General features: G+C 34.0%; 2 protein-coding genes across 2 annotated transcripts in view; one reads left to right on the forward strand and one right to left on the reverse strand.

Moving 5' to 3' along the window:
• The window catches only part of br (broad-complex core protein), a 124,568-nt gene extending 100,960 nt beyond the window's left edge, over positions 1 to 23,608 (reverse strand). Inside the window, exon 1 of the mRNA XM_074183452.1 lies at positions 23,475 to 23,608. The gene's annotated coding sequence lies outside the window, so the exon portion shown is untranslated. The remainder of the gene's footprint in view (positions 1 to 23,474) is intronic.
• The window catches only part of rdgBbeta (cytoplasmic phosphatidylinositol transfer protein 1), a 512,064-nt gene continuing 506,466 nt past the window's right edge, over positions 20,202 to 25,799 (forward strand). Inside the window, exon 1 of the mRNA XM_074183529.1 lies at positions 20,202 to 20,208. The gene's annotated coding sequence lies outside the window, so the exon portion shown is untranslated. The remainder of the gene's footprint in view (positions 20,209 to 25,799) is intronic.

Raw genomic sequence — 25,799 nt, forward strand, 5'->3', positions numbered from 1 at the left:
AATATCCCATTTTTGAATTGCTAACCAATTCTAGATACGAATTGGAAGCGGCAGTGATGCAAAGTTTTATTTCTCTCACTCCTATTGAACTAATTAATTCGGCAAAAAAAGTTCAGAAAATGTGTTGCCTTTATGTAAGAGAAGCTGGTAGACGCTTCAAGTATATTTTTTATCAGGAACATATTTTTATTAAGATCAATCACTGATTGAACTTCGAGATGTAACTTTTGTTCTCGCAGTTAACGCGCACACCACTGATGATGTCTGCTGTAGCAGCAGACACAATTTTAGTGAGGCACTATGAGTTCATGATTATTTTTGAGATACGTCCCATGAATTTCTCCTCCCAAAAGATTCATCACAGCAAAATTTATTATATTGCCAACTCTTTCAAATACATTACAGGTGCAGGTAGAGTATGTTGGAAATAGAAAATTCAACTTCCAATTTGTGTTCAAATCAATACTTTAACACATTAAGAAGTTATAAATTCTCAAATTTGTCTAAAAGAAAGTTTCTTTTCTTGAGAAACTTACTGCTTCTCATGTTATATGCGTAGAGAGTCGAACTACCTTTTTTCAGTAATCAAATTGTCAATAATTTCAACATACTGCCCCTCAAATATTTTTTAAAGAATTTCAAGACTTGACGAAAGAAACAAAGAATTGATGAAACTTCCATTTTGATTTCTATTATCCACACCAATTAATTGGGTTACTGAATATCTGCACAGATATTAACGAACAATTCCATTATTTCAAGATAAATATACCAATCTCTATCTGATTTTTCACTAGACATTTCAAGGATATCGTATAACGTGCAAAATAAAATAATATAGTTTTGCGATTTTTTTTATCAGCTGTTATCATGATAGGTTAACATTGTACAAGTTTTGCTCCTTGACGATAACAATGTTGACCTTATCTAAAGTAGGATGAGATGATAAAAAGTTTTTCTGGGAATTCATGTCCCCTAGACAATCTGGTTTGACTAGAAGAAATATAGCACGAAGGTCCGACTCCATAAATTTGCACTATAACTACCAGCTCAATATTCATCCTCACATTAACAAATTTTCGTATAAAATTAAAAACATTTTTGAATCTCTTCCGAATATTACTGATGCCTTTAAAAAGACCACTACGATCAAAAATATTTTTCCAAGATCAAAAGACGAAACCCCAACAGATCAAAACTCTGGTCTAGTCTATTCTCTTCCACGTGCAAGTGGCAATCAGGTTTATATCGGCTAAACTCACAGACTGATTAAAGATGCTATTGCTCCGCATAGGAGTGATACCAGAAATAACAAAAAAAGTTGTGCACTTGCACAACACACCATTGACTTAGACCAGGGGTCTCCAAACTTTGAAGCCTTCGGGCCATAATGATTTTTTCAGTTTGTTACAAGGGCCAATTTTTGCCCTTAACTATATTTCTAGACTAGGATAGTCGCAAAGTGTGTGACCCAAGCAAATTTACGCTTTTTTTGCATTTCAATTATCATTGTGTATTGTGACACTTAACGACATCTAGTGGCGAGTAGTGGTACTATGTACTATTTTTTTCAGATACCCGCTAGGTGGCATTAGGCGTAATTAAATATTTGGAATTACCGCGTTGGTTCGAGAAAGTTCTGTTTCTAGCTAGTGTATTCCTATCACCTCGAGATGGCAGTAATAATTGCATATAAAAAGGCTAGCGGCGCAACTGCGAGTTAGTCTGCGTAGGAAAGGCGAAGGAAGCGAAACTGTCTATTGTGAAATAAAGTAACACCCTTTCTTGATATTGATAGTATTCACGGCACGACAACTGGGGCAGATATTTTTAAGGGAGTTGAAAATGCCATTAATAAAAAGAACCTTCGATGGAGAAATTTGAAATCTATAACAACTGATGGAGGCAAAAATATGTATGTTAAAAATAAAGGAGTGGTTGCACTTGTGTCAAAGGCTGTAGAAAATGATGGTGGTTCAAAACCATTAGTCTTACATTGTATCATTGATCAACAGTCCTTGTGCGGAAAATGTTTGGATATGTCTGAAGTTCTAAAACCAGTCATATCAGTTGTTAACTTCATCAGATCCACTGGGTTGAATCACCGACAATTCCGTGAGTTTATTCAACAGATTGAAGAAAATGATTTACCATATCATACTGCCGTACGCTGGCTTAGTTGCGGAAAAGTATTTAAGCGCTTTTTTCAACTTCGAGCAGAGATCGAAATTTTTTAAAATGAGAAGCAGCGTCCTCTTGCCGATTTAGAAAATAGTGAATAGATGTGGAAGTTAGCCTTCTATGTCGATTTGACAAATCATATTAACGAAATGAATTTGAGATTGCAAGGAGAAAATCAGCTTCTCCCTGATTCATACACCAATATCAAATCCTTCAGGAAGAAACTAATACTATTTCAATCGCAATTACGTAAAAAATGTTTCACACATTTTGAAATATGTGAAATATTCAGCCACACTACAGAGACTGAATTTCCCGTAAATTTTGCAATCGAAACTTTGAGTGCTTTGAAGATAAATTTTGATACTCGTTTTTTAGATTTTGATGTCATTGCGAATGAAATTAAGCTTTTTCAAAATTCTTTTGATTCTGACATTGAAACCCTGGCTCCGGAAGTCCAAATGGAAATTATTGATTTACGATGCAGTGTCATGCTTAGGAACAAATATCAAAATTCATCTTTGTTGGAATTTTATAAGAGTCTTCCACTGGAACAATTTGATAATTTGCATAAATTTGCTCGTGGGTTGTTTTCTGTTTTTGATACTACTTACTTGTGTGAGAAAACGTTTTCCAAGATGAAGTACACAAAGAATGTTTACAGATCTCAATCAACCGATGAGCATCTTAAATCTCTTTTGATAAAATTGGTACAAGTAAAGTTGATCCACAACTACAAAGTATTGTCGGTGGAAAATCACAATTATATAAAACTCATTAGTGTTTTTGTTTTACTGTGATCCATTTCAATTATTTGTTAGTTATTAATATGCTTAAACTTAGATACTTAGGTTAAGTTTTCTTTGTCATCATTTCTGTCGTTAAGTTTTACCTTGCAAGTAAATAAAACCGAGTAATTATCATTCTGTGCTTTTTTCTTCAACTTATCACAGCAATAGTAACAACAATTAGGTAATCATTGGCTGTCGCGGGCCAGATTGATGACAGTAAATCATTAGCTGTCGCGGGCCGGATTGATGACACTGGCGGGTCGGATTTGGCCCGCGGGCCGTAGTTTGAAGACCCCTGACTTACTCCATCGATTTGCATATGACAGTGTGAAAATATACTTTACAAAAGAATTTTCTTAGAAATGACTAAACATTTACAATGCATGAATTCTAGAAGGGACATGGAAGGTCTAAATATTGTCTACACATATTTACACATACTATATACAGATCAAAGAAATTAATTTTAGTATCCTCATAGAACATAACAGTAATTTCTCACAGGGAACATACTGTTTTCAGAACTATCATCACAAACTAGTTGTTACCCGCCGCTTTGCCCGCGTAGAACTTGGTTTGTCACATTAAGTTTCGTGGTAGACCATTTAAATAAAATAGTTACAATATTTTTTTATTAACCAAAAACTTACCTCCACCAAATATGTGCCCCATATATAAGGCCGCCTGTGAGGGATAAAGGATCAGATTAGTAAAAAAAAATGATCATCAGAAATTCTCGAGCGCGTCAGATTAAGGTAGGGTGAGTTAATTACCTGCTAAAAAGTGTATATTCCAGTAATCTGACAATTTGAGAGTTACGTAAAGAAAAGGGAGGGCAGCAAAGTTGTAAAAAAATAACGTCATTTCGACATTCTCGAGCGTAGCTAATTTTTTTTATTTTGAAGGAAATAATTCAAGGATAACGAAAAATATATAATCTGACGATTTCCGCAAGCCGAAATGCGTGCAGCTGTGTGATATCTAATTTGCCTCTCCGAGTTTCTATTCCTCTATTATCTATTCACTTTTTCTCTATCTATTACTCTCTCACTCCGTCCCCACTCTGAAATTCTGTTGCCATGATGCCATCACAGCTGATCACAGAGACTCGTTCGTGATGAAGATGAAGGTGATGATCAATTAATCAATTAATTGATGGATGTAGCCGTTACTACGTGGTAGGAAATCATAATGAAGAAAAGTGAAATGAAACTTTCTATGTTCCTATAAGGAAAATATATAAGTTTGAAAATGTCCTTGTAGGACGAAACTGCAGTAACATTAGTTATAAATAAAGGTGGTAAAAAACATAGAAAGTTTAATTTCTCTTTTCTTCATTAATTAATCATTTGATTATAACAAATTTAATTTCCATGAGTATTTTTAAAACTTATTTTCTTATGAATACAAGTATTCTACTTAAAAAACATACACTTATTTATTTGCATGCTATTTCCTGAGCTTTCCAATAAATGGAGTACAATGAATGAAAAAAAATGAAAAAAATATTGTTTTTGTCAGATTAAGCGAATCCCTCTAGATAATCGTCAGATTATGAGACAGCACGTCTAAAAAGATGAACCATATATATATATATATATATATATATATATATATATCTTAATCTGACGCGCTTGAGTATTTCAAAATGGCGATTTTTTTTTGCACATTATAATAATGGCAGCGAGTTTGCGTCAGATCGAAATCGTCAGATTATTGAATGAGAGTTTTTTTTTTGTTGCACTTAACAACCCCTTAGAAAATCTGACGCGCTCGATTACATTTTTTTCTTTTCACTTTCAACCCTTACGTTCAACCACCCACATCATGCAAACGATCAGATTAACATACCAACATTATTAAAAATATGTAGTATATTGATGTTATTTAAAAATCTATAGCCGCTTCCCCAAGCGATGAAAAGGTATATATTATATAACATTTTTTCCTTCTTGTCATCTAAGCTTTGCAACCTAATATGTCTCAATGACGCTCGAGTAAATCCCCATTTTGCATCGTGGGCTCCCCTGCTACTATATGTATATTATTCTGATGTATAAGCTGTATTCATTTGAAGTTTTATCTAAATCCGTTTAGTCGTTTAGGCGTGAAGGAGCCACAAACATACATACATATATCCTCAAAAACTTTCACATTTATAATATTAGTATAGATTTCACTCAGTTGAGATATTTTTCAAGTCAAATCAGCTTTCTCATTGTTTAAATAAATTCAGAGTACATAGTTTTCAGTACCAGAATACATTTCAAATTCTCCTCCAAACAGTTGCTGAAAATAGTGGAATTTCTGCAACAATTATGATTTCGAAATGAGTTGGTACATGTATTTTGTCTGTGACATCTCAAATTTCAGTTCTTTGTCTCTGTGAACACTGACCCACTACAATGCTCTATTTTTAATATTTTTGACATGACATCAAAATAATAGCTTCTCAATTATATTGACAATCATTATCAATTTCACACGACATAACGAGTGTTTGTTGAAATTTTGATATTCCATTCATATTTTTTTTAATTATACAAGTGTTTTCCATCATCTATTAGTAATTTTTCTATAACTAAAAATGTTTTTTGCGGCTTATGTTGTATAACCTCATTTTTCGTAAGTACTGAATCAATGGATTGGAATTTGTCCATTGAAAATTTGATTTTTACAATTTTAGAGTTACTGAAGATGAGCCAGTGGAGTCTCATAGGCTAGAATAGAAAAAAAAAATGAGTTCTCACTTTTTCTTGTCTCCGACTGCAAATAATGTTGAGAATTTTACTACAGGAAGTAAACCAGTCATTAGCAGACTTGCAGAAACAATGAAGTCATTGGAATTACTATGATACTGAAGTGGTTCCATCAGCAAAGATGATGCATTTTCTGCATATTTAACTTATGGGGCTCAGTTGATGGAATCATTACAAAAAAAGCAGCAAATCGAGAGTAGCAGAGCATGTTTGGATTCATCAACATAACATCAAGTGGTCTCAAATTGAGATCATCCATAGAGAGGATAACTGATTTCAGAGGAAGTTCAAAGAAGCTGCATTTATGTTGTCCAACGACGCATTCAGCCAAGCTAGCGTAGAGATAGATACTCAACATATGGAAACCTTCAATAAAGTGGAAAAATGGTTAACTCCTATTGAACCGGTGAAGCAGGAGAGAGGAAAGAGATGATGAGAGGGATGACCTATAAATAGTCATCTCTCGGAGAATAGTCCCGTCATCACCCAAAAACGATTGTGTATAATAACAATCGGAACGTCGTGAAGTAACTTCATTTGAAATCATTTTAATTTTTATTTCATTCTAAATTGTTAAATTTTACATTTTATTGTGTTTGTTGCTCAAGATAATTGTTATATTTAGCTATTCATTTTAATTTTTAATTTCACTTGTTTTTTCAGAGATTTCAAATCATATTAGACATTGGAAGTCATGAAACATCGCCAGCCACTTTCAAACATACTCAAAACATCCCTACCTTATTTAAGAGCTGATATATTTTTTACAAATTCGCCACCTCTTTATCTATGAACATAAAGAGCTGAAATTATCACGAAATCTAGTGGAATACTTGATCTTTATGATGCTATAATATTTTTGCGAAACCGCGATTTCAAACGGTGAATATGAGACTTAATCATTTTGGACCGCTGCTAATCAGGGCCTGGCCAAGTAACGATAGTGGCTCTGCATTTTCTTCAATTTGGGGTAGCTTCAAACTCTGTATAGTGTTTTCTTTGTACACAAAAAAGACGACTTCGTTGAAATTGAGAAGTATTTTGGATTACAAATGAAAAGGGCAACAGAATTTCAAGTGAAACAGAGATATGGGTCGTGCAGCAATGCACATTTATCCTTAATAAGACTTTACCATTGGAACAATTTTTTCAAAAGTATCATGTCATATTTCCAACAATTCATAGTCAAATCAAGCCAGTCTCGAATTTACCTACACAGTAGGTTAAATGGACTGACGCCTATCAGAAAACAACTACTCCCCCGGCTAATACCACGAAGAGCGTTGGATTATATCCGACAGGCGTCAGGCGTCAGTGCAGGAATCTTCACAGAAAATTTCCTGCATTCGAGACTGGCTTGAACGTTTAAAGTTCATTTCTTTAGATTTGTTTACTGCCAGGCTTCAAGCATAGCCCACTGACTAATAAGAAAATTCATAGTCAAATGGATAAGATAATGTGAACATTTTAGATTTGTATTAGTTTTTCCTATGTCTTTAAAGAAAAATTCAATTCAACTTATTCGTCCATTCCATAAGTGTTATTTTTACAATTTATGTTGTTGTTACAGAATTACAGAAATTACCTAAGCATAAATGCTGGTAGTGCAATTTTTGCATGAGGAAATATATTTTTTTTTAAATTTATATGTTTCAATGTTTTAATCATCGTGTCGAGGGATTTGAAAAATCAGATTTATTATTGTATAAAAAGCCTTGACGAATAAATGATATATGGGTATATTGAATTAAATTGAGTAAAAATGAGTAGAATTGAGGAGGGTTTTTTCATTTTGATATTCACTTTTATTTATTAATTTATTTATTTTTTTCATGTATTTGGTGATTTTATTTTCATTTACCTATTCATTTATTTTTGTTTACTTATTTGTTTATTTTATTTTTATTTATAGGTATGATCTATTTTCATTCATCATTTTTTTATTTGGTATTCAAAGTAACTGAGTTTATATACTTTTTTTATTTGAGGTGGTAGTTTGTCATATAGTTTCAAACCTATATAAAAAGGCTGTTTTGGGAGTAACTTTTTCTAAACAACGGTTTTTCAATCGAATGGTCCGTGATGAGTCGAGTTGGAATAGTTTTATTGGGATTTATAGTTATTTTTGTTTTTTATGCATACGTAATTTGTTAATATTAAAGATGTCTAGGTCTATTTTGAGTAGGTAAACAGTTCTGAGTTGTTTTCAAATTTTGTAATGCATTATATGATCCTTCCCATATTACTGAACAGTATCTAAATAATGGTTCTATTAAAGATGTATATATAAGTTTTAGGTTTCGTTTATCTGAAATGAACCTTAGTATGTGAAATTTTCGAATTAGTTGCCTATCTTTATTGATATTTGTTTTATTGATTACACATTATTAGAGCAGCTGATTACCAGTAAAAGAAAAAACTACTTTTTTGGGATGAAACCATTAAACAATCAAGTTTTTACAGCTGTTAACGGATATTCCTACTCTGCTAGATGGTTCATATGAATTGAATGAATAGAAGTATGCAAAATACAAATGAATGTGAATTTCTGATAAATTGTTACTCTTTTGTTCTTTGAAGTTAATGATATGAGACGTTCGTACAAGTTCATCAATGTTTTTGGCAGTTTTGAGTTCATAAATTCTGAGAATATATCTAATACTTTCTTAAAAATGTACTTCTTCACTGAGTTCTTCAACAATTGAAGTTTCAGCTGAAGCACGTAATAATTGATTATTATTACAAAATCATATGAGATCATTTCATTTATCGTTATAAAATTCGGATGTAATGTCACATTTCTTGTTGAATTTGTATCTTCCATTAACATGTGTCTGTCGAATAAACTCATCGTGAAGCATTATTTTGAATTGATTGAAATATTATTTTTTCATCATCGAGTGCTACCATTGATACTACTGTGGCATCATCAATTTCCTCTGTTACAAAATCGATATCCTGGAATTCATTATCTACGCTTGATTGTAGAATTGAATCATTTTTTGTCTGAATTATCGATTGAAGTGATACTCATATAATTTTCTCAGTTTCAATATTGATGCCAGAGATATTACGTAACAATCTGATTTTTGTTTAAATATAATGTACCTATAATATTTAAATAATATGGATAACTTTGTCATGCTTCAAACGTGTGATGAAAAATGGATCCTCTACAACAACAGAAGACATTAACGACAATTTTTGGACAAAGAGGAGCCACTCAGGCACTTCCCAAAGGCGAAAACCCACCAAAAAAACCATGGTTACTGACCATGATTCACTATAACTTTCTGCCACCGGACTAAACCATCACAGCATAGTCCTATTGAATTGAATTCACAAGATTCTTTCTGAAGAGCCGACTGCTGAAATTCACGACCTCTAAAAAGTCTATCCAAATCCAAGATGGAGTGAAACAAAACCGAAGCATGATGTTCACGTGATCGCAGCGTTCATTGGTGAATTCGCCTTCTTGGTACGAGTTCGGTACCAGCATAGGGTTATAATCAGTGGTTTGCGTGTTTGTGTGGCGTGCGTTATAGTATATTGTTTGAAATTGTTTTCCAAGATGTCCAGTACAGACAGTGCTGATGACACTGTGAGCTATCTTCTGAGTCCAGCCAGGAAACAATACAAAAAAGACATTTGAGTGTTGAAATGAAAGAAGTGATTTTAAATGTGTTCAAGAAAAATATGGAAGGAATTGAGATATCGACTGTCGACGAAGTCGTATCGAAAGTTTCCAATAAAATTGGAGGGTGTTGCGCTTCGATTTACAATGTTTTACGGGAATATAAACAAAATCATACATTTTCCAAACCGAATACAAATCAGAATCGTCAAACCATTATAAAATCAATAGATGATGCTGATAAACATGCAATCAGGAGGAAAGTGCATGAGTACTTTTCCAGAAATGAAATACCCACGATAGACAAAGTACTCACAGAAATAAATGAAGATATCTTATTGCCAAGTTTCAAGCGGTCAACATTCCATAAAGTAATGAAACATTTGAATTTTGTATGGAAAAAACGAGGGCGCAATAGTTTATTATTGGATAGAGAGGAAATTGTGTTTTGGAGGAGAGAGTATTTGACCAAAATTAAATATTATAGGAAACAACAGAGAACAATTTATTATATGGATGAAACCTGGTCATACTACGCTAAAGTATGGGTCGATGAAACTGTGACCTCATCTAGGAGGGCCTTTCTAGATGGACTATCCACCGGATTAACAAATCCATCAGGTAAACTTATATTTATATTAAGACCTTCCTCAAGGTGAAAAGTAACCCTCGTATTTGTTTTATTTACTTACATACCTCTTCATAATTTCAGGTAAAGGAAAACGGCTTATTATTCCTCACATAGGCAATGAGAATGGGTTTGTTGCTAAAGCACTAGGGCTGTGGTGTTTCGAGTCAAAGAAAACTGGAGATTATCACGAAGAAATGAACGGTGAATCTTTCGAACAGTGGTTTTCCAAAGTTCTACCCCATCTGGGGGATAATGGTGTGATTATAATGGACAATGCACCTTATCATTCGTGACGGTTAGAGAAGATTCCGACAACGTCTTCAAAGAAGGTTGTAATCCAAAATTGGCTGCGATCAAAGAATATTAGCTTTGAAGAATCAATGCTTAGAGTACAGCTACTAAAAATTGTCAAGGAGCGCAAGCTTGAATACCAAAAATATATAGTCCATGAGATGGCAGCAGGCCAAAACCAAATTGTCCTTCGCCTGCCTCCATATCACTGCGAGCTCAATCCTATCGAGTTAATATGGGCGGATGTGAAGAATTTTGTAGCTCAGCATAACACCACGTTCAAATTTGCAGATCTCAAAGTACTTTTTGATGAGGATTTGAAAATAGTCACAGCGGAGAAATGGGAGAAGTGTGTTCGGCATGTGATATCGGAAGTCGAGACGAAGATGTGGAAGCTTGATAATATAATAGAGGCACAAATCGAGCCACTGATAATTCAGATTGGTAAGGATGACACTACTGATGAAGAGACAAGTTCATCCAGTTGAATAATTTTGATTAATATTCCTTTTGATTTTACATAAAATAAAAATTATCAATAAAGAAATAATTACGTCTCTTTTCATATAATGCTTGAGTGCGCTGTGAAAAATCCAATGAAAATCTTTTTATATTACACATATTATCTGCATTTTTCCCGTTAAACAGCAAAACTTGTGCATTTCAGTCGTTATTATAAAAAGTTTTCCAAAGTATGATAGAGCATTTGCGATCGACAATATGTTGGTTCTGAATACGACCCTGGCCAATTCTTGGGATTTTCAATATCACGTGCGAAGGGCACGTCAATGTTTACATCCACTCTATCTTGGATTTGAATTTGCTTTAGTGAAGAAACGCCCATCTTCGAGGGCGTTAAACACCCAAAAAAAACGATTGGGAGGTTGTCAAGAAGATTATCACACCACCGGCAGTTGAATGAGCTATAAAGTCGTTTCAGCCCTTCCAGCTCTTCTTCAGAATGTACTAGAAATGATTTTAACTATTCTTATAAAATTTTATAAAGCTAGTCTGGCGTAGAACTAACTATATACCACCGAGTTGGTTGGCAGCAAGGGTGGTATATATACCTAAAGTGGGTTGGAAAGATCCACACCCTAAATCGGTACGCTAATCAGCCTTACATCCTTCCTGTTAAAAGGACTTGAGAGGATACTGGACGGACACATCAGGAGGGTGGCATTATATGCACCCCCCTGAATAACCACCAGTATGCTTATCAAACCGGCAAATCGTCAGATTTAGCATTGAACAACCTTGTAGAGGAAATCTCCCAATCCCTTGACAACAAGGAGATTGCGGTTGCTGTATTTCTCGATATTGAAGCAGCATTTGTCAATGCACTACCTGAATCTATAGGATCATGTCTGGCTATGAAAGGTATAGAATCGACCATAACTGGCTGGATCTATGCCATGCTAGTAAACAGAACTGCAACTAAGACTTTTCAAGGCGATGCCATTAGGTTCAGGGTCACCAAAGGCTGTCCTGAAGGTGGCGTATTATCTCCCCTTCTGTGGTCGCTCCTGATGAATAGTCCTCTTGTTGCCCTCGACAGAAGAAAAGTGGATCTGCAAGCTTATGCAGATGACCTTGTCATCTTAGCAAGGTCCACGTCGGGAAGGAAAGCACGTTGGACGTTGTTCACAGTTGCTGCCTGAGGAAGCGAATGTCTGTCAACCCCAGCAAAATTGTGATAATCCCCTTCACCAGGAGAAGAAAATTGGACGATCTAACGCCACTTTTCCTCAATGGTGAGGTCATTCCATTTGAAACGGATGTGAAATACTTTGGCACTGTCCTTGATTGTCAGACTAATGATCACTTATGGTGCAATTGCCTGGTGGCCGAAGCTTTACAGAAAACGTCCTGGGCGAAGCTCTTTGACTTACAGAGACAAGCTTGTCTGGCCATCAGTGGTGCCATGAGTTCCACACCGTCAGCGGCCATCGAGATCCTTCTAGATCTACCTCCTTTCCACATTTTTCTGGAGAGAGATGGACTGCATATATAATGGACTAGATGGACTGCATATATAAATCGATTTATTACAGAGTGCAATAGACTATTGGTTGACACTGAAAGCCAGAGCATTCTGGAAATGTCTGGTTCAGCTGCAGGTGTTTTCAGTCGCAGACCCAGGACAGATATATCAACCTGCCTAGGAATCTATGCGATTGTATTTCAAGCGGAAATTTACGGTATTGAATTGTGTGCGGAGAGTTTGGAAGAATCCAACCTCATACACGAGTCAAATATTCTCGGACAGTCAAGCGGCGTTGGAAGCTCTTAGCTCCTACCGAGCAACATTTAAATTGGCAGCAATATGCCAAAAACGATTCTCCTCGATAGGAAAACTTAACATATTATCTGGCCTGGGTCTCTGGCCATACTGGCCTGGAAGGCAATGAGGCTGCTGACTCCCTCACAAAGGAGGGTGTTGCAAGCAGCTTCATCGATTCAGAACCTGTCATTGGCATCGCTATAGGCTTTGCCAAACAAAGATTGAACACCTGGATGACAAGAAGATTTATGGACTTCTGGCAGAATCTTCCAGGATTGGCTCACTTTAAGGCGTTTATTTACTTCCGAAGCTTGCTACCAAACAGTCGTTGAACTATAGTAGAAATGAACTACGATGTCTAACAGGCCTTCTTACCCGTGACTGTCATTTGAATGATCACTCACCATACAAACTAATCGGCTTCGTTAAGAAGCTGGGTTTATTTTGTCGAGTGTAAATAGGTGTGAGCCACAATAAACCCTTGTGGGTTGCGATCGAGGGTCGAATAGATTCACTCACTTTGGACCTAACCTAACCTAACTTAACCTTCACAAATCACCGTCCGGAACCTACACGAAATGAACTTCCTCACCCACCATATTTTCCAGACCTCTCACCAATCGACTACCATTTTTTCAAGCACTTTGTTAAATTTCTCACTGGCCACCTCACTTGGGTCAATCAGGACCAGGCACAAACGACCTTTATCGACTTCATTGAATTCCGTGTACCCATTTTTTATGCTATGAACTAATCGCCTTGTGTTACATTGGCAAAATTATACTGATTCAAATGGACAAAACGGACAAAACTTTTGAAACAAGCAATACTATATTTTGCTACATTGAAACTTTCTATGAAGGTAGAGAAATGTGTCAGTTTTGTTTTTGTTTGTATCGTTTATATCGTACCATTCTGCAACAGACAGAAGGTTAATTCTTGGGAGCAACGAAACCGTATAAAATACCCACCAACAATAAACAAAGAGGTTCAAGGTAGTCTATTGTAGATTCCATAGAAATATTCACGTAAACAAAACGTCGACGAATAGAAACTGACGAAAATATGGTAAGTAAAAAGGTGCTGTGACGAATCCTCTGAAGTGTTTGTCTACTTTATTCAAAAACTGTTTTTGTCACGGTCGGATTTACATCGGAAAGCACTAGAATATATTGTGATGTTATTTTTTATAGTTTTCTTCAATAAATATATTTCTTCATTATCTTGATGGAACAATAAATTTCATATAATTTAATATAGATTTTTGGACTTTTCATCGTTTCTTCACGCGTTTGGATTCAATAATTGCTCCTTTTATACTTTTTCTGACTCTATTCGTAAAAATAAAATGTAATCAATTTCAAACTCTCATTGTCACTTTCTGTCATCAACAAGAGAAAACATCATCTATAAAAAAAAAACAAAAATCGAAAAACAAAGCATTTGTGATCCAATACCAGAGGTTTTCAAACCACCATAGGCCTCATCTACTATGCTGGGCTGAACCAATGAATCAAACCTGAGTAGTAAACGCCGATGACATTTTCCCTCACGAATACTCCATCTATGGGATAGACAGAAAACTCAATTTACGAATAGCAAAGATGAACGAGGCTCATCATCATCTATTCGATTTTGTGTATGGTCTTATACAGTTTTCAAATGAGAAAATAAAAATGTTTTATCAAATGAATAAACAAATAGATGTGAGGTATTACTATTAATATTTTCGCTAAAAAGTTCAATTATCTCATTTTTATTGTTTAACTTGATTATTATTCAAAAACTGTGGGTAGATGCGTAGGACACTTCGCCTCTTAATTCACCAATAAAATTATCAGAGAGCCACTTGAAACAAAAAATATAAAATGTGGATTGTATAGGGTGCTTCAAATTCGATCCTCTCCATTGAGATCTTGGAAACTATGAGAAATATTGAGATGGTTTAATTGGGGCTAAGTTGCACATTCACCTGACTAACAATATGCCGTTGAGAAAGTTTTGGAATTCCGAGTATATCCGGAAATATCCGGAAAAAACTGAAATTTCGGAAAATGGTTTTTATTTTTTTCTGGCTTTATTTTTCGATGGATTCGAAAATAAATTGCAATTCCACATTTCTACTTTTTCCTTGCTACATAATGGTGTTTTCAGATTTGTTATCAGACGTTTTGTCTTACGGCTACCATAATCAATTCTATGTTTTCTCATAGGGGCTATATTGGCCCCTATGACATTTTGTTAGTGTACAAGTTATTGAATTTTTGGCGAAAAATGGCTTTTACGAATGAAGAAAAAAGAGATATGATACAAATTTATTACAAATACGATAGAAACAGTGCTAGGCCATCGGAAATGTATTTGAGCTTGTATCTCGAAAGATGACAACCACATCGAACTATGTTCAAGTTATTGTATCAAAATCTCACCGAGTTTGGTTCATTTGAAAGGCCGAGGAAAAAAATACGGAGACAGAATGGACCAGGAAACTAAAGAAAATTTGATAAATGAGGTTTGTACGAGGTAAGTTAGACATTGTGTCCTTTTCAATTGAAATTGTTAATTTGCAGATAAACATGAACCCGGGAATATCTAGACGTCTCATTTCCTACAAAATGAATATTTGTCATAAAAGTGCTTTAAAATGTTACGAAATACACATATCCCGAAAGGCGATTAGAATTTTGTAATTGAATAATAAAAGGACTCGATTGTCCTGTTTTCTTGGAAAATGTAATTTGGACAGATGAAAGCACTTTTACGAATTGTGGGAAATTCAACGTGTTAGGAATCACACGTTAAAAGGTAAGACCTCGTTAGTCCTTAGCTCGCACAACTTCTGACAGTTGTCGTTCGTATGGGGGCGGCAGCTGATTAACAGAAAAACAGATTTTTTAAACAGAAACCTGAATGGAGAGGAAAACTGAATGGAGAAACCCATCACCAGTTTTAAATGTTGATTTTCGAAGACTATTTAGATGATCTACCTTTGGCTACCTACAACAACATCTGGTTTCAACATGATGGTGCTCCACCGCACACTTCCAATATCTAATTACCTGTCTGAAAAGTTTGGTAATAAATGGATAGGAAATAATGGGCCGGTGACGTGGCCAGCAAGGTCTCCAGACCTTGTCATGTTTACATTTTTATGAGGTACACTGGAAAATAGAGTTTGTGGTCGGAAGGAAAATCAAAATATTGAGGATCTTCAACACAACATTGTTAGAGGGTTCGAAAAATTGAAGAATAATATTCGAAGAAGGGCACAGTTGTGTTATCATAAACAAGGCCAACATTCTGAGCATTTGCTGTGATTTAGTTTTGATTTTTTCATTGGCTTTTCAAACGAACCATACTCGGTAAGATTTGGTCCAATATAATTTAAACATAGTTCGATGTGGTTGTCGTCTTTTGGGATACAAGTTTAAATACACTTCCGATGTCCTAACACTGTTTCTATCGTATTTTTAATAAATTTGTATCATATCCCTTTTATCTTATCTACAATAACAAAATGTCATTGACTGTAACAATTCGAAAGTAAAATTTAGAAACATCAAAGTCAAAGCCTATTATGATAAGAATTGATTATTTTCAATATCTCCAATTTTTAGAAGAAGAATGTTAACTTATGATACATCATTGAGAAGATAAAATCTGGTTCTATTCAAAACAGAAAGAATCCAATGTAGCGTCTACAAGAAAAAATGAAGCTGATGATAAAGGCCAGAAGGCGAAACGTCGGATAGCAAATCTGAAAACATCATTATGTAGCAGAGAAAAAGTGGCAATGCGGAAGTGCAATTTATTTTCGAATCCTTCAAAAAATAAAGCAAGAAAAAAATAAAAACCATATCCCGAAATTTCTGTTTTTCCCGGATATCTCCGGATATACCCGGAATTTCAGTAAATATGCATTTGATCCAATTTAACCATTTTCGTATCTCTCATAGTTTCCGAGATCCCAATGGTGAGGATTGAATTTGCAACACCCTGTATACAATATTTACACAAATGACTAATATTTTCCAAACACAGATGATACCTTCTCACTGTCATATTTGAAACACTTGAACGTATCATGTGTAATGTTTCCGAACTCTTCAAAATTAGTTGATCATCAGACTCGAAAACATGCTGGTAAACATAACTTTTGCAGTACCTCCAGAGAAAAAAAATCTAAAGAAGTGACGCCAAAGTAAAAAAAAGGCCATGACATTTTTTATGGATGTTTCAGGCGTATATATTCATTCCTGAAGAAGCTACTGTATGGCAAAACACGTGTTGAGTTTTTGTAGAACATTTTAGTGAAATTTTACTGGTTCGGACTTCCATTATTCAATAAGATTTAAAATCTGTAAAAGAACAAATATAATTGAAATTAATAGCAAGAATATAAATTATATTAAGCAATAAAACGGAAAATCATAATAAAACGAATAACATATTGAAGATAAAAAATGAAAATGACCAAAGAGTAAAAAAGAATAAAAATAAAATTGAACAAAAAATTGAACAGTTTAAAAAAAATTGAAAAAATAAAAAGTAACTTGGTTTGCCATTTTTTTAACAATGTTTCTGATCGAGTTTAATTAGTTCCATTGTCTAATATTATATAAAATGATTTGAAATCCCTGAAAGAACTAATATATTATTGTAATATATTACATAATATATCAAGCAAAGAACCCTGAAATGAAATTATAGCAAAAAAAAATACAAGTAACAAATGAAACAAAAAAAATCAAGAATTAAGAGATTCCAAGCCAAGTTACTTTCGGACGTTTCGATTTTCAGTATCCCAATTGTCTTTGGGTAATGACTGGACTAAGTACTTTCAGTTATCTGCTCATTTCTCTTTCTGCTCCGCCAGTAGCGGGAGATGACCGTTTAGCGGGAGATGACCGTTTAGCGGGAGATGACCGTTTGGCGGGAGGTGAGCGTTTTTCGCTTGATTAAGGGTTTCCATATGTTGCGTATCTCTACGTTAGCTTGGCTGAATACATTGTTGGACAACATGTATGCGGATTCCTCCTCCGATACACAGACATGAATTTTTCAAGCGATCATTTACGTATCAGATATGCAACGTTAACAATAAACTGCCCCCTCATTTAAAACATTTCAAAATTGTTGTTATTTGAATGCTTATCGATATCAGGTTTATAATGTATTTCTTTTTCTATTTTGTTTTGTACTTGTTATATTTTTGTTGACAGTTCTCGTAGCTGGCCGTGGAGGTTGAGTGGTAGAACAAACCTGTAGTTTTTTACACTACAGTTTTGAACTTTGCCTATTGGTTGTTATATTCTATTTAACCCAATAATAATAATAATTATTATTATTCTAGAAACAACTCGTACTGTAATAAGTCACCTGTTGGACGTAAAATACTATTATTCAATACATGGTGTATTTTTTACGGACATATGAAAATAATGAATTTTCTGAAACGAAACTTTGCTCTGAAAATATCTCAACGTTGTCTTGTGGTCAAGGAAAAGTAGTAGAGGAAAAAATAATCTGTTCACATTCTACCATCCTTAGATGTTTAACTGCTATGGGATTCATTTCAAAAGTCATAATACTAATTCATGAGTTTGTACTTTTGTGTTAATTTTCTTCCTTTTCTGAATGTTTCAGATAACGTTTTTTTCTTTACCGCTTCACAGGACTAGAATCCAGATTTGTCGCTGCAAACTTTGATCTCTCATACGTACCACTATACATTTGTGTTTCTGCTTCAGAGAGAAATAGATGTGCTTGAAAGAGACTGCTGTATTTCAATAAATCCAATGACATTTGTTATATGATTTTCAACACACATTTTCACGTGAGTATGCTTTTAGTTATTGTTAGGTATATTTTATTGAATCAACACGTTACCATCGAAAAATAACATAACTCTATTCTTTTCATCATTACAATTACGGAATAATCGTCGATGATGGAATTTTATTACCTATAACCTAGTTATTAGGAGGAAAATTTATTTATTCATCTAGATCATGAAAATAAGTAACTTTCTATGCCAAAAATCACCTAAAAATATATCCCTGGTAATGTAAAAAAATATATATCTAACGTTAGCATAGAAGAGAAGAACAATAATTCTTTGATTTTTCAAATTACATTCATTTTCAACATTATTCAATCATATATTCAATTTTATTCGACGAACAAGAACTTATCGTAAGTCTTAATGAAGAAAAATTGGAATTATTATACCAGTATCAGGATTCGAAAATATAATTTTTGGCGAAGGGAACATTTGGACAATTGACAGATTTTGCTAATGAAAAATTGTCTATAAATCCAAATCATCTAAAAGAACAGTTCGTTCAGGCCAGTTCCAACTCCATACACTGTAGGTTAATGGGCTGACACCTATCAGAAAACTACTTCCCTGGCTGATACCATGAAGGGCGTTGGATTATATCCGACAGGTGTCAGTGCAGGATTCTTCACTGAAGATATTCTTGCTTATGCTGTTGGCGATATAACTGCCGCAATAGATTTTTAATTATTGCAAAACACTTGCAGACCGATGATTTCCGATAATTGAAAATTAAATTCTTTCAGAGTATCATTCCTCGAACTAGTCTGAAGCGGACAACAAACAACAGGTTTGTCATCGCCCCATCTGCCTGTCAACGAGGTAACCAACCACATATCCGAAAATTGCCAAATTCCTCGTATAAGGAAAGAAAACTTTTCACATATAGTCAATGGGCTTTCTTGAAGACTGGTAATAAATCAAATTATCTAAAAGAACAATTCGTTCACCCCAGTCTCAACTCCTTACACTATAGGTTAATGGACTGACACCTATCAGAAAACAACTACACCCCTGGCTAATATCACGAAGGCCTTTGAATTATATCCGACAGGTGTCGGATATAATCCAACTGAAGTTATTCCTGCATATGTTGTTGGTGATACAACTGCCGCAATCGATTTTCAATTATTGGAACACACTTGCTGGCCTGAACGAATTGTTTTTTAGATGATTTAAACGAAAGAGGTTAGGTAACTTAATTTGGTTTGAAAATTTTGGAGCAGTAGGTAGATTCTGTTTATATTTCAAGGACTTTTTTCAAAAATCACATTAGTTCTTGATATGAATTTAAAATATATGTAATGGCTATTTTTGGCGAAGAACTGCATTTTGAATGATTTCAAAAACTTTTGGGTTTGAGATGTGGTGAAAATAAATATTTTTTAAAGATCTAGGTGCCACTTTTCATTTCAAACCAATTTCTATAAATGTTTTTGTCCAATATATGTTTGATAAACTCTAATACGAATTTGCAGCATATAGAGCAAACCTACCTTATCGGAAAAACATGAAAGAAGTAGAAGTGTTTCAGTTTTTAAATTTCTCGTCGAAATGACAATTGATATATTAACTCATCATTGTATACATATAAATGTTCTGACTTCTAGACGAAATACTTCAGAATAACGTACTACAAAAAGGAAGCTAGAAAAAATAGTAGAAAAAAATGTCAGTTATTACAAATCGTCTCCATTAAAATGTAAAAAACTTGTTTAACTTATATTTCAAATTTTGATATGAGATTGGTGTACGATAAACATATATTCAGATGAGGATACACTACAAAAACACACTTTCGTCTATTTTCCACGCTATTTCTTTATTGTGACAAGTTTCGGCTATTACACCATTTTCAAAACTAAACTAGAATAAAAAAATCGTGTAATAGCCGAAACTAGTCATAATAAAGAAATAGCGTGGAAAATAGACAAAAGTGTGTTTTTGTAGTGTATCCTCAGTGAACATTAATTTACACAAAACAAACAAGTCGTCAATCAAAGAAGCAAAGAATATGTTCAGATCATTTCCAAAATATGGAAATGATAATATTAACTCAATAAACTCATTTTAAAAATCCAATATTTCATCAGTTCAGTGATATGAATTGATTTGAAATCCCTGAAAAAAAAATTAAAAAGATTAACCGAAAATAACAATTTTATTGAATTGAAATTACAAAGAAATTACATACAAGCAACAAGTTATCACCCGAAGACGATTGTGGATATTTACAATCGAAACGTTGTGACGTAACTTGGCTTGGAATATTTTAATTTTTCATTTTTTGTTAAAAATATTTTTTATTTATTTTTTGAATTTTCAGCTTTGATTAATATTTGAATTTTTAATTTTTTTTGGTTGTTGCCTGTATGTTATTTCTTTGTAATTTCAGTATTTTGTTTAATGAAATTGTTTGTTTCGGTTAATCTTTTTAATTTTTATTCAGGGATTTCAAATCATTTTATATTAAATTAGGCAATGGAAGTCCGAACTGATGAAATACACCACGGAACATTGTCAACCACCTTCAAACAAACGTTAGAAATCCAAATTTTAGAATTTATGTGAAAGTTAAATAATTTGTCAAAAATATTGATGTTGAAATTGCTTGTCATGAGCAGTTAATCGCTCTAAAACTCTGTAAAAAATGTGTAGCCCTGAATTTTTCCATGGTTTTGATGCATTAATGGAAATGATCGTTTCAAAAACATATTCATATCATTGAACAAAAGTAATTTTTGTGGGGAAGAATCAGTTTGTATTGAGCTTCTTTGGGTATTTTCACCCTCCACAATCGTAAGCGTTTCGGAGGCTAAAATCTGCCTCCGCCTCAGTAATGGACAAAATTCAAGTCTATATATGCAGTTCCTTCCTTGCTGATTCTCAAAACTCCTCTGACATGTCAAAGAAGTTGGTAAATGAGGAGTATCAGAGAGGAAAGAACTGCGATAGACTTAAATTCTATCTATTTCTGAAGATGGAGGCAGATTTCAGCCTCCGAAACGTTAAGATTGTGTAAGGTAAAAATACGTTAAGAAGGTCGACAAAAAAATGTTATGTTATTGTTCCGCTGCTGAATTATATTTCAGCAAATCTACATTTGAAAGATGTAATATTATTTAGGATGTGAATAGACGAGTAAATTAGTTTCTATTCACGCGTTCATCTCAAATAATGAATAATAATGAAAAAATTCATTTATATGAATTTTGAAAAATTATGTGAAAAGACAAGACATTTTCATCATTAACTTGTAACATTTAATTCATCTGTCTCTTACAATTTTCAAATCATGTAAATTTTTGACTCATAAAGTAGGAAACTTCAAAGGAAAGGTATAACATGAAAAATTGGGAATTAAAAAAAAGTAGATATTCGGGAGAAGCATCTGTTGATTGTATTTGTCATTTTTTATCATTATTTATTTCTAATATATTATTAAATGAGTCAAACAAAAAAAAAAGTTTTTCAAAACATGGATCTATGGAAAAATACAGCATACTGTTTCTGTTTGCCGTCCGTTTATTACAAAATACAGTTTTGGATCCACCAAATTTGACGAGAACTGATTATACGTTAATAAACACTAGCAATAGAAATGAACCCTATATAGATTATAATGATAAAATGATATAAGTGATATTGAAATGGAAATGGTTGCTGGAATGAAAATGTAATGAAATGCATGCACATTTCTAACATTCATAATTAAATCTAAAATAACAATATAAAATTTAGTGAGTCGATTTATTCCCAAGTTTCTGTGGCAAAATAAACTTCGGTTTGATGCCAAGGGGGAAATGGGTTGATAAAAAATGCATGTGTAATTGTGAAGTTCTTCACGAATTTCAAGCATTCAAAATCTAGCAATAAATGCATTTTCAATTAATGAAATTGAGAAGTATGTCTTCAGATAACTGAGAAAAAACAATGACATGAAAATTACATTGACAACGTTTATAGATACATTATCATTTCGAAGGATTCCACAAAATATGATCTGTTGACAGTTTACGAATGAAAATTTTGAAATGAAATTTTCTCTTCAGAGATTTTGTGCTAGGTATGACACAGCCTCTCAATATTTATCACGCACAAGTTCCGACTTCAGAGGGTTGTCGTTCATCAGAGATGGACAGAAAGTTACCGGAAAAAGCTTTTACAAAACTCATTATTACATTTTATTGTACAAAACCGCGTGAATATATAGCATACAAAAAATTTTCTGACTGTCTGATCCACGAACAGAAATTAATAGTCAAACATACAATTTGGGAAAGGGTTTCGAAATATGTAGTTGAAATATCTCGTAATTATTATTATTATCGACTATTTTCCTAAATCCATGACAGGTTGGAGGCTAGACAGTTATTGAATGCACTAGACCTCCTTAGCCGATTGAAATGAGTAAAAATAACTGCACATAACAAACTCTTTCAACGTCAATATTTTTGACATGCAAATAATGTGCTGATAAAATGCTAGATTTACGATCTCAGCATTTTGTGATACACATTGAAGTCATTTTTGAAAATTATGGATTTGCGCACATTTCAATTTAATTAAATTCGATGCAAATGTCACCAGTAAAGATCCATCAATCAAAAAATGTACTGCTTCTGATTTCAGGTTTATTTATCAGTCATATCAATGTAAATAAAAAACATGAAAACCTTTTTACTACTGAACTTTTAGTAATTGTATTGAAAATTATGAGTCCAGAATGAAACGATTATTTGAGATATGAATAGTCTGAAAATGCACTATTCGAATATTTCTCAATCAATTCTTTCTAGAACATAGCCAAAAATTTATTTTTATTATCCTACAAAATCCTTTTAAAAATTACTTTCGGTGTTCACAACAGTCTCAATGAAGTTTTATCTAACTCTCCCAGGCTTAGCACACTGAAATATTTACGAATCATAGGTGGTTAATGTGGCAATATGTTCCTCAGCAAGTTTGGAAAATTCCAGCACTAAGGCCATTTCCACCAGGGAAGTAGATAGAAATGTTTCCACCTGGGGTCAAAAAACAAATAAAAAGAAAATAAAAACTCACGTAAACAACTGCAGAACCGAAACAAAAACAGAAAACAAACAGAACGTTTCAACAAATCAAACGCAGAAAAACTTGGCAGTGGTGGACAACATCCTCATGGGCGCACCAGGACCCTCACAAGAAGAGCACAGCACTAGCGTCTAACCCGTCGTAGAGTCTAGTAATACTCTAACATCACAAATGATCGTAATACTCCCGAAACCCCTAAACTTGCAGGACCACTTTTTATTTGGTTGCAAATTCATAGGTACCTGCATGCACACCTCAGCGGACCGAGAGGGGGGCGAGGCAGTCATGCCCCCCTTCTAGCGTCTGCCGAAAGCACAGTACAGTTATGCGAAAATCAAGATTTGCAACTTGAGGTTAGTGCACATCCCAAATTTAAGATCGTGGTCCATCTGCGAAGTTACCCTACTATGGCGCGTTGGGTGTTGGCAAGCAGTTTGTCGCTGGTCTTTATAGGCGCATCAATGAAGTCGTTTCTCGGAAGTCTTCAAAAACAGCTCCAATTTCGAATTTTTTTTTCAAAGATTTGTTTTTTCTATTGTTTTGAATCAGGAAACTTTTGATGCGAGGATAAAGTTTTGCATATTGTTTAAAAATACGTATGATATTTGTTTTGCAAACATTTTTTACCTAATGTGTCTACCTAACACAATATTAAAGTTGTTTTTGAATATTATGGGACTAAAACATCCTGAAATATGAATCATAACTTAATCGATTATTTATTTGATATCTTTGGTTAGTAATGAAGATGAATTTTTAGGAAAGAGCAAAAGTAACCTCTAAGGCCATTATTGTCAAGTGGTATCTTTATGATGCGTAGGAATGAGATGAATGGTAGCGTATAACAATTTTTGCCTGAAATGTCTAACAGAATTTCGAGTAGATTATGTTCCAGGCTCTCCACAGCGTATATTGGACGCTCTACCAATATTCCCTGGGAGTTCTTTTTCCAATAGTTCGCAAGTTGCTTTTTGTTGATCGGTTATAATAGTCCAGTCATTTGGTCAAAAAAAGGGGTTACCTGGAAAGTATTCCGGGACTTTTGAAAATTGATTATTTTATGGATTTTGGTATGCTCTTTTCGAATTTCAACTTTGTCACCTCGTATCTCCGCCGTTCGCGCCGCCATATTGAAAAAATGGCGCCCAATAAAAGTTTTTAATAATATCTCCTTTCTGACGCATATTACGAGTAGAACATTTATATATATTATTGAACTAGAAAAAAATTCCTACAATTCTACACCAGCACGTGTTTTTCGTATATTTTTCTAAAATGTTCTACAATTGCCGTAGTTTTAAAGAAGCAGATATAGAGTCATTGCTTTTGATGAGGAAGATTGTTATATTTGTGAGAATTCATTTCATTAGAAAATGAAACAACTGAAGTGAAAGGAAAAAGATTGGAGACTTTTCGTGAGTCAATTGTTAAAAGAAATGATAATGAAGTTAAACTTTTGGCGGGACTAAAATCGATAGTGGTTCATGATGTGCGTCAAAAACAAAACAACAATGAGAAGTTATTCGCTGCATTATTCCGTAGAGGAAGTGATGTTACGAAACCTCAGCCACTACTATGATCCTCGTACCCAGCATTCTCTTTTAAAAATCATTGTTGTTTATAGGCTGATGAGATAACAGCAGAATTTGACACAGACGCGGCTGTATAAGCGTAATGTAGTATATAGTGTGCGGAATTCGTCAAAGAAAAACAGTATTGCAGAACTTGCTAGAGCTCGTAATGATGATTGGTGTCGAGTAATTGCTGAGCGTCTTGAACATGTGAATGATTTGGTCGCAGCCGATGCACATCAACATAATTCCTGCATGATGCAAACAAGAACCGCCTCATTAGAATGTTGAAGACAAAATTTGAAGCTGAAAATTTCATGGTCTCACAAGCCACGGAAGATGCGGATACGCTAATCATTAATACCGCAATAAGTGTTTCATCAGCATTCGATACCGTAATAGTGGTCGGCGAAGATATAGATCTTCTGATTTTTTTCACAGTTCTATGTAAGCGATCGAATGAGTATTTTGTCAAACCAGAAAAAGTAAAAAACTTCTCAACAAATATATTACACTAAAGCAAGCCTTCAGTGGCTGGATACTCCAAGAAAATCCTGATTTGAACAAGGTTATTGAGGTACTTAAAAATCGAAACGTTGATCCAGAGATAATTGCTGAAGTAGGAAAACGTGTCCTTGAATTATACGGTTACAGTGATGTGAAAAGTAAGAAAAACATGTCTTTAAAGGAATATAGATATGTATGCTTCACAAAATCAACATTTGAAAGTAAATTTAATATTGCG

The sequence above is a fragment of the Leptinotarsa decemlineata genome, unplaced genomic scaffold (genome assembly GCF_025532065.1).
Source record: "Leptinotarsa decemlineata unplaced genomic scaffold, Ldec_3_MD MMD2_P_RNA_scaffold_2, whole genome shotgun sequence".
NCBI classification, from domain to species: domain Eukaryota; kingdom Metazoa; phylum Arthropoda; class Insecta; order Coleoptera; family Chrysomelidae; genus Leptinotarsa; species Leptinotarsa decemlineata.